The sequence below is a fragment of the Mastacembelus armatus genome, chromosome 8 (assembly GCF_900324485.2).
Source record: "Mastacembelus armatus chromosome 8, fMasArm1.2, whole genome shotgun sequence".
NCBI classification, from domain to species: domain Eukaryota; kingdom Metazoa; phylum Chordata; class Actinopteri; order Synbranchiformes; family Mastacembelidae; genus Mastacembelus; species Mastacembelus armatus.
In genome coordinates, this window is record NC_046640.1 from 21,984,256 (window position 1) to 21,993,130 (window position 8,875).

At 40.3% G+C, this 8,875-nt stretch overlaps 2 long non-coding RNA genes across 3 annotated transcripts in view; one reads left to right on the forward strand and one right to left on the reverse strand.

Moving 5' to 3' along the window:
- LOC113140664 (uncharacterized) overlaps nucleotides 1–1,296 on the forward strand; it is an 11,926-nt gene extending 10,630 nt beyond the window's left edge. The window contains exon 3 of the long non-coding RNA XR_003296674.1: nucleotides 1,256–1,296. This is a non-coding gene — a long non-coding RNA (uncharacterized LOC113140664). The remainder of the gene's footprint in view (nucleotides 1–1,255) is intronic.
- Nucleotides 1–8,353, reverse strand: part of LOC113140663 (uncharacterized) — a 22,045-nt gene extending 13,692 nt beyond the window's left edge. For both annotated transcript variants that reach the window (XR_003296672.1, XR_003296673.1), the window contains exons 1-3: nucleotides 8,113–8,353; nucleotides 2,384–2,461; nucleotides 1,676–1,762 (exon numbers count right to left, since the gene is read on the reverse strand). This is a non-coding gene — a long non-coding RNA (uncharacterized LOC113140663). The remainder of the gene's footprint in view (nucleotides 1–1,675; nucleotides 1,763–2,383; nucleotides 2,462–8,112) is intronic.
- Between the last annotated feature and the right edge of the window lie 522 nt (nucleotides 8,354–8,875).

Genomic DNA, 8,875 nt, shown 5'->3' on the forward strand with positions numbered 1-8,875 from the left:
GTGTGTTACAAACAGATGAACATATATGAATTTCCTTCCCTTTTTTTGTTCTCACCAGGCTTTAGGTTTCACACTTAATGTATCTGCTGTGAGCTGGTGGTGACACTTGCTGCAGACTGTGCTGTATCCTTCCAAAGTGATTTGTGTATTTGCTTCTCTCTCCAATAACAGACTGACAGAATAAACACAAAACACTGCAAATGCTGCTGTTTCATCATGCATTTGTTTACAAATTCATATAAATGTCACATTAAATTATTTTTAAATGATTTTAAAACATTTAAGGTTTTAAGTTTCATATCGCCTTCCTCTATAGGTCGCCACAGGTGTCAATCTCCACTCAGCCAATGGGAGGACTGAGCAAGGACAAGAAGGCGGGCATGGTTAAGGCTTAAAAAGAAAAAGTGCCAGCAGTGAGAGTTTAGCTTTTTGCTGCTTTCAGGTGGTTTCTTGCAACTCAACTGCTTGAAGAAAGAAGTAATAGTCAGGATTTTACAAACAGGTATTTTCTTTGTGCTTATTTTTCGTTTCATCATTTTGCTGCATCTTCAAACAAAGACATAATCTGTTTACAAGAAAGGGCCCCAACATAACTGCATAGTTAAGAATTTACCTCAACTAGGTTTTAGTATCTGTGTACAAGGATGTATCTTAAATATATGTATAGCCTTGGAGATATTATAAGGGTTGTTTGTGTCAACATCTTACAGACAAGCAGCTGGTCATTATGGCACTGTGTGGATGCACCATCAAAAAAACCTTCTCCACTTGCATTATACTCTTAATCGTAAGTCTGCAATACTGCAATATTTTCTTTTTTCTTAAACATTTAAAAAGGCTGTGAGGTAGTCTAGAAAAACCCATATGCTGATGACACTCTGCTTTATCTATTTTGTTTTTATATACATAGATAAATACATACCTTAAAAATATCACCTGATTTGACAAGAATATGGGTTTTGGAATTAGACCTGGTCTGAGGTGGTCTATATGTGGGGAGGAGAGCGACTAAAATCCTCCTTTATTATAATTAAAAATAGATCAAAGTTTTTGTAAACCTTAAAGTGGGTTTCAGATTTTAAGGGTTATTTTTTTCTTCAATTCAATAAAATATATAAAAGAAAAATACCAGAACCTGAACAAACATGTTCAGAAAAATACAGATGGGACTAGAAGAACTGAAAGTGTGAACCCACAAATCTAGAAAAGTTGCTTCACTGCATTTCCACATTATATTTTTACTTGTGTCTTGTAGATAATGGGGTTATCTTTAGCGGTGGTCGGCGGGTTGCTGATGAAAAAAGATGCAGACTTATTTGAAGATGCAAACCAAATGACATTTGTTATTCACTTGGGTGAGTTTGTATTCTAAACAGATTTGCATAATTTCTCAAAAAAAAAAGCATGAGGGTGTTTTTTTATTTTGGACATGTATTCAGTGACTGATGTGTCTTGTATCAGTTTTGAAGCTTCTGATACCTCTTGGTGGCTTGTTGCTGATCACGGCGATTATAGGACTATGTGGTCTCTACAATGAGAAAACATGTGCCCTGAAAGTGGTAAGACTTTTTTTTTTTTAACTTCTAGTTTCCTTATGAACTGGGACTACAGTTCCCACCAGCCTTTGTTACACAAAAGACAAACTGTTATTAGAAAAAGTACAAAAAGTTCTCACATTCATCTGGAACGTCCTGAGGAGTCCTGTGTTGAACATCATAAAGGGGGAAACATAAACCGCTGATGTTCAGGTTTGTCCCATTCACTGAGAAAAATGAAGAATAAAATAATAAACAAACAAACAAACAAACAAAGCTCCACCAGCTGTAGTTTTTACTGTGTATCTGATACAAGTCATTGTTTGCTTGTGCACCTTAAATGACTAAGTGAGCGGCTTCCTGAGGTTTCACACCTGTAGATTTTAGAGATATCCTGCAGGGTTAAAGCAGCATGAAGTTACCATTCGTCCATGTCTGCAGTCTCTCAGTGCCCCTTGTGCATGGGCTTTCAGGAAGTTTTCAGCATTTGAACCACAACATCTAAAAAAGTCTCAGTCTCAGTTTCACGGTGAGAACTTCACCCAACAGACCCCAACTGATTTAGAAAACAGGTCCATGATTGTCCAACTCATGTCATAAACCCTGAGCTTCAAACAGCAGGAGGAGCCTGATGACCCAGGGTTTCTGTGGCAAAGCTCTGAGGCTTTAACGGCTACGAGGCACCAAGATTTGAGCGCTGAACAGAAACCAGTGAACTGAACTACAACACAAACATAATGCATCAAAGACATTTACACACAAACAAAAAACTGCTGATTTAGAAAAGACAAATATTAGTTTTGATATTTTTGACGTTTATCAGGTTTACAGCCTGAAGGTTTACTGACCTCTTCCTGTCCTTGCAGTTCTCCGTCCTTGTCCTCATTATGGCTGTGGTTGACTTGGTTTTCATCATCCTGATTTATCTAGGCAGGGACAAGGTGAGTAGGAAATGAAAAGGAGGAACAGCAAAACAGATGGAAACAGATCAGAAATCTGTGAATGAAATACATTTCTAACCACAATGCTGTGATTTAATCTCATTAAGTTCTATTATAATGTTCTACATTAGTGTGTAATCAGACCAGCTGCTGGTTTCACACTCACAGTCCTCCACAAACACTGGACTGAGGAGTTTTTGTCATTTCAGTCAGATTGTTGTCCAAAAACCATTAAAACTACAGCAGTGAGCCAGACAGCTCCAGACGTTGCTGTGAGCAGAGAGAAGCTGGTGGATCAGCAGAACCAGAGACCAGTGGACTCTTTGTCGACTGTAAACAGTTTTGGTCGTTCTCAGGGTCTGGAGCTGGTTTTTGGAAACAGACGGGCCTCCCATTGTTGGTGAGGAAGAACCATGTGAGCCAGGTCAGCGGTGTGGCTCCCTGCTGGGTTTTTAATAGTTTTTGGACAGTGGAGGTCTATGGCACAGACCCATAAGATGAACCACGTTCTGGATCCACACACATTCATTGGTGCTGTCAGTCTCTGGACTCAGAATCAGCTGCTGCTTCCTTCAATAATAAACTCTGTTGGCCTATTTAATGGTGGTATAATGTAAAAAGTCAAACAAGGTTTGTCTGCTCATTATTTTAAAATCACCGTCTCTTCCTGCTCCACAGTTTCACTGCTGCAACAGTCCGACTGCCAAGAAATGCAACATGTCTGTAAGTTGGTTTATAGACTCTCATTTTTCTCTGAGCGTTGGGTGACTTTATTTAAAGATGAATCATTTCCTGCAAAGTGACCTGCTGTGATCTGCAGATGTGAACTACAGGACAGCGGATGTTCACAGTTTCTCCTGTCACTCTTCTTTCCTACAGGACTGTTCTCACGAAATCCACGTCCTAATACTGATGGTGACTGTGACAGTCACTGCAGCTGGAGTTCTACTGGTAAATGCTTTATTTTCTATATTTAGACAATGAAGCTCTTCAGGTTCACAGCAGCTTCTCTCTGTGTGCTGCCTCTCTGACACTTATTCTGTGGCTGGTTTAATGCTGGAGGTCATGGCTCTTTGTCCAACCTCCACCCCTCACTTCTCCTGCTCCTGTCCGTCTGATAGATTACCACCCTGGTCTGCAGCCTGATCTTCTTGAGGCGGCTCGAGAGAGGTCAGCGTCATCATGACCATGATCGTGATCGTAAACGTGATCGTGATGGTGTCAACGTTGTTATAAACCTGCAGTAAGAAGAGGACGTGGATTTCAACCATTACCTTCCTCTGCTTCATCAGTGAAGACCATCTCCAGAGTCCAGGCTTTAACAGCCAGTCTGCACTTCTGTATATGAGCTAATATGTTAAAGACATTTTTATATCCTGAAACTTGGGTCGTTCAAACTATTTGACCTATTGTCAAACTGCAAAACAATCCCTGCTGTGTTAAGAGCAACTCTGAATGTGTTATTGTGCTTTGAAAAGATCACTGTGGCTCTGGCTGATTTATTACTAAGTTTCTTGCACTATTGTCTGTTGAGCTATTGCATTTTACAGTTTTCACTTTTAGAAAGAGTTTCCTAATTGACTTCATGTTTCCATCAAATAAGAAAACAGGTGCAGGTTTGTAAGTGTCTTTATTTCTTTGCTCACACGTCACTTTTGGGACCTATGAGGAAAAAATAAGTTAAAACCTGTTAGTTACCTCCTGCTTTTGGTGCACAAGGCTGAAACATGCATACCCAAATTAAACTAGATGATGTCCTTTGTGAAAAGGTCAGAATGTGGCTAGGTCATCCTGTACTAAACCTACACAGACACAAGCTTCATAAACATTATTGAATAGTCCTCGCCTAATTTTTTTGTGTGTTTTTGACTGGAAAGTCCTAAATGTAGGTTGTTCTGGTGAATCTAGTGAAAAAATGGATTGAATGTCACACTTGTGGACCAACACAGGTCCAAATCTGGTCACAAAGGAGTTAAGATTCAACTTCCTGCATTGTTTTTTGTAAGACTATGTCCAGGAGGACCTTATTGTACCATTTGGACAGTCCGACATTGGCACAATGTCACCAGATAACTTTATGGATGTTTAGAACTGTAAAACACCATATTTTAAATACAAATCAACAGAACAAGATAAGCTAGATAAAATGGATTTATTGTAAAAAAAAAAAGATGCAAACAGCCAATACAGCTGTAGCTAGTGCTGCTGGTTCCTCCTGTCTGTGTTATTTGGGTAACAATCACTGCTTTATATATACAGTGGGTACGGAAAGTATTCAGACCCCTTTAAATTTTTCACTCTTTGTGTCATTGCAGCCATTTGCCAAAATCAAAAAAGTTCATTTTATTTCTCATTAATGTACACTCAGCACCCCATCTTGACAGAAAAAAAATGAAATGTAGAAATTTTTGCAAATTTATTAAAAAAGAAAAACTGAAATATCACATGGTCATAAGTATTCAGACCCTGTGCTCAGTATTGAGTAGAAGCACCCTTTTGAGCTAGTACAGCCATGAGTCTTCTTGGGAATGATGCAACAAGTTTTTCACACCTGGATTTGGGGATCCTCTGCCATTCTTCCTTGCAGATCCTCTCCAGTTCTGTCAGGTTGGATGGTGAACGTTGGTGGACAGCCATTTTCAGGTCTCTCCAGAGATGCTCAATTGGGTTTAGGTCAGGGCTCTGGCTGGGCCAATCAAGAACGGTCACAGAGTTGTTCTGAAGCCACTCCTTTGTTATTTTAGCTGTGTGCTTAGGGTCATTGTCCTGTTGAAAGGTGAACCTTCGGCCCAGTCTGAGGTCCTGAGCACTCTGGAAGAGGTTTTCTTCCAGGATATCTCTGTACTTGGCCGCATTCATCTTTCCTTCAATTGCAACCAGTCGTCCTGTCCCTGCAGCTGAAAAACACCCCCACAACATGATGCTCCCACCACCATGTTTCACTGTAGGGATTGTATTGGGCAGGTGATGAGCAGTGCCTGGTTTTCTCCACACATACCGCTTAGAATTAACGCCAAAAAGTTCAATCTTGGTCTCATCAGACCAGAGAATCTTATTTCTCATAGTCTGGGAGTCCTTCATGTGTTTTTTGGCAAACTCTATGCGGGCTTTCATGTGTCTTGCACTGAGGAGAGGCTTCCGTCGGGCCACTCTGCCATAAAGCCCCGACTGGTGGAGGGCTGCAGTGATAGTTGACTTTGTGGAACTTTCTCCCATCTCCCTACTGCATCTCTGGAGCTCAGCCACAGTGATCTTTGGGTTCTTCTTTACCTCTCTCACCAAGGCTCTTCTCCCACGATTGCTCAGTTTGGCTGGACGGCCAGGTCTAGGAAGAGTTCTGGTCGTCCCAAACTTTTTCCATTTGAGGATTATGGAGGCCACTGTGCTCTAGGAACCTTGAGTGCTGCAGAAATTCTTTTGTAACCTTGGCCAGATCTGTGCCTTGCCACAATTCTGTCTCTGAGCTCCTTGGGCAGTTCCTTCGACCTCATGATTCTCATTTGCTCTGACATGCACTGTGAGCTGTAAGGTCTTATATATACAGGTGTGTGCCTTTCCTAATCAAGTCCAATCAGTTGAATTAAACACAGCTGGACTCCAATGAAGGAGCAGAACCATCTCAAGGAGGATCAGAAGAAATGGACAGCATGTGAGTTAAATATGAATGTCACTGCAAAGGGTCTGAATACTTATGACCATGTGATATTTCAGTTTTTCTTTTTTAATAAATTTGCAAAAATTTCTACATTTCTGTTTTTTTCTGTCAAGATGGGGTGCTGAGTGTACATTAATGAGAAATAAAATGAACTTTTTTGATTTTGGCAAATGGCTGCAATGACATAAAGAGTGAAAAATTTAAAGGGGTCTGAATACTTTCCGTACCCACTGTATATATTATCAAAAAAAAGAACCACCAACCATGCTGCCTTCAATAAAAGTACAGGTTGAAGTGTCCACTGATCTAATTCAGCCTCTGATTCTTCCTCAGAACAGCTTTATTCTACCACAAGCCGATGCTAGCGCCGTTAGCATGTACAGTAGCTGTTAGCATGTACAGTAGCCGTTAGCATGTACAGTAGCCGTTAGCATGTACAGGAGCCGTTAGCATGTACAGTAGCCGTTAGCATGTACAGTAGCTGTTAGCTCAATAGTAGCTTCATATTGTGCTGAATCATCGTCACAGACGTCAATCAAGTTTCCCATAATGCACCGTAACCTAAGAGTGACGTCACACTGTAAAACATGAAATATGACTCCCGTCCCCCGCAGCTGCGCGCGCAGCGTGCCCAGCGTTGTCATGGAGATGGCACTGTAGCAGCGTGGTTCATTTAAATCCCCCTCCCCTTTGCCCCCCATACAGTGTGACACCTCATTGGCTACAACATATGTCAATCATCGTTGACAAACAACGCGACTGGTTGATTTCACTGTCATTAGAAGTTGTTCTCGCCCCCTGACTGGGTTTTGCTCTGAGTCGTGACTCCTATTGGTTTTCGTACTGACTTACGCTGTAAAACGTAACGAACCAGTTTGGTTTAGACCTGATGTGATTCACAGAAGCCTGCTGAATGTAGATCTACCGTCTGTCTGTCGATCGTCGTGGGAAAATGGAGAATTCCACCATAAAACAAAAGTAAGAAGTGGCGTTTTTCAGCGTTTGTACTCTTGTTAAACATGAAGAAACAAATCGTTGTGATAATTCAATCCTAAATTGCTTTATACCATTTGAATCACGAGACTTTCTGCTTTCATATGACATATAGTTTGTCGGACTTTATTCAAATTTGGCTATGGTGGTAATACATCTGGGAATACAGCCCAAATACAGTTTTGGATTTGTTTTGTTAGGAAAGATCTTTGAAATCCATCAATGCAAGTATCTGAAATATTGAAAAACCAAAGGATGATGAGTACACACCTCGATGGTCATCTGCTAACTGCATTTTAATCCTTTTAACATTCACTGTAGACATGAAGGAAAGTCCAGTTTCTCACATCACGATTAAAAATTAGGTTAAAAAGGAAATGATGGAAGAAAAATCTAATTTGTTACTGTGTTCAGTGGATGAAGTAGCACTCAGGTCCTTTACTGCAGTAACAGTGGAAATAGTAAATGTCCAGCACTCCAAATGTTACTGCAGTAAAAGTATAAATGTACCATCATCCAAATGTACTTGAAGTATCCAAAGTAAAAGTACTCATTGTGCAGAACGGCCCATTGCACATGAATGGATCTGATATTATTGGATTCTAATGATTGATGGGTTTACACCTTTTGGCACATGTGGAGCTACTTTTATTTTGCATATAGTTTGAAGTACTATCATACTCCTGGGACAGGAGACACACTAGCTCTAAAATAAGTGCAGCAGAATAAAGATACTTGTCTTTGAAATAAAAAATGAATCAAAAGAGCAGCAAGCTGGCACCTGCAGCCTCTTCAGCTGGAATATTTTGAAGAAATGAAACGCACCACAGTCGTGTTTTTGATGTTTTGCGCCCCCGTGTGGGTTTAAAGTGAACAGGGAACATTTCCAAAAAAATCAGCACTCTCTTATTCTTCACTTCACCTGCCTCAGAACTAAATCCTGTCATGTCAGTATGTGACACAGTGGGAGGAGAACATGACGACTCACCTTCCCCAGGTTCACACTCGTCAATAAAGCCACACCGCCTTCATTTGATCGATGACAGCACTGTGTCCAAGATGATCTGCTGCTGATGGGTCGAGGCGAGGAGAGGTCCTGAACCACGTCACCGAAGGTGTTCTCATTAGTCATATCAGAGAAAGACAGACAAGAAAGAAACAAAATATTGATAAATAATATTTTTAAGTAGTACTGCAGTGATTGGTTCAACGATGAACCAATGAAATGTGTTAAATGGCATCACAGAGAATTAATATTAAAATGAATGAAATTAGATATTTTTAGATATATTTTTTAATCCCCTTCAGGGATTAACAAAGTTTCTGTTATCGGCTTAAAACATAACATAAAATAAAGTTACTAACCCTGCTGCTTCTAAAGAAAGAGACTTGAGGTGACTGCTGACAGTTTCTCTTTGTTTCTGTGGCCCAAAGATGATTATTTCAGTCTTGTCACTGTTTATTGGAGAAAGATGTTTTGCATCCACACAGTGAATCCACTGGTCCATATTCACCTGCTGTGGGTGATATGTAAATCTTAGTGTCATCTGCATAGTTATGGTAGGACCATCATGTGTTCAGACTTTGGAGCTCAAACTTACTCAGACCCCACAACACAAAAGCAAATGGACAAACTGAAAAGTCAGAAGTGCAAAAAGCAAATGAAGAAGTTGTTTAGGTGGTGGCTCTGGAGAAAAGGCCATGAAATATTGAAAAACCAAAGGATGATGAGTACACACTGTAGTAAAGAC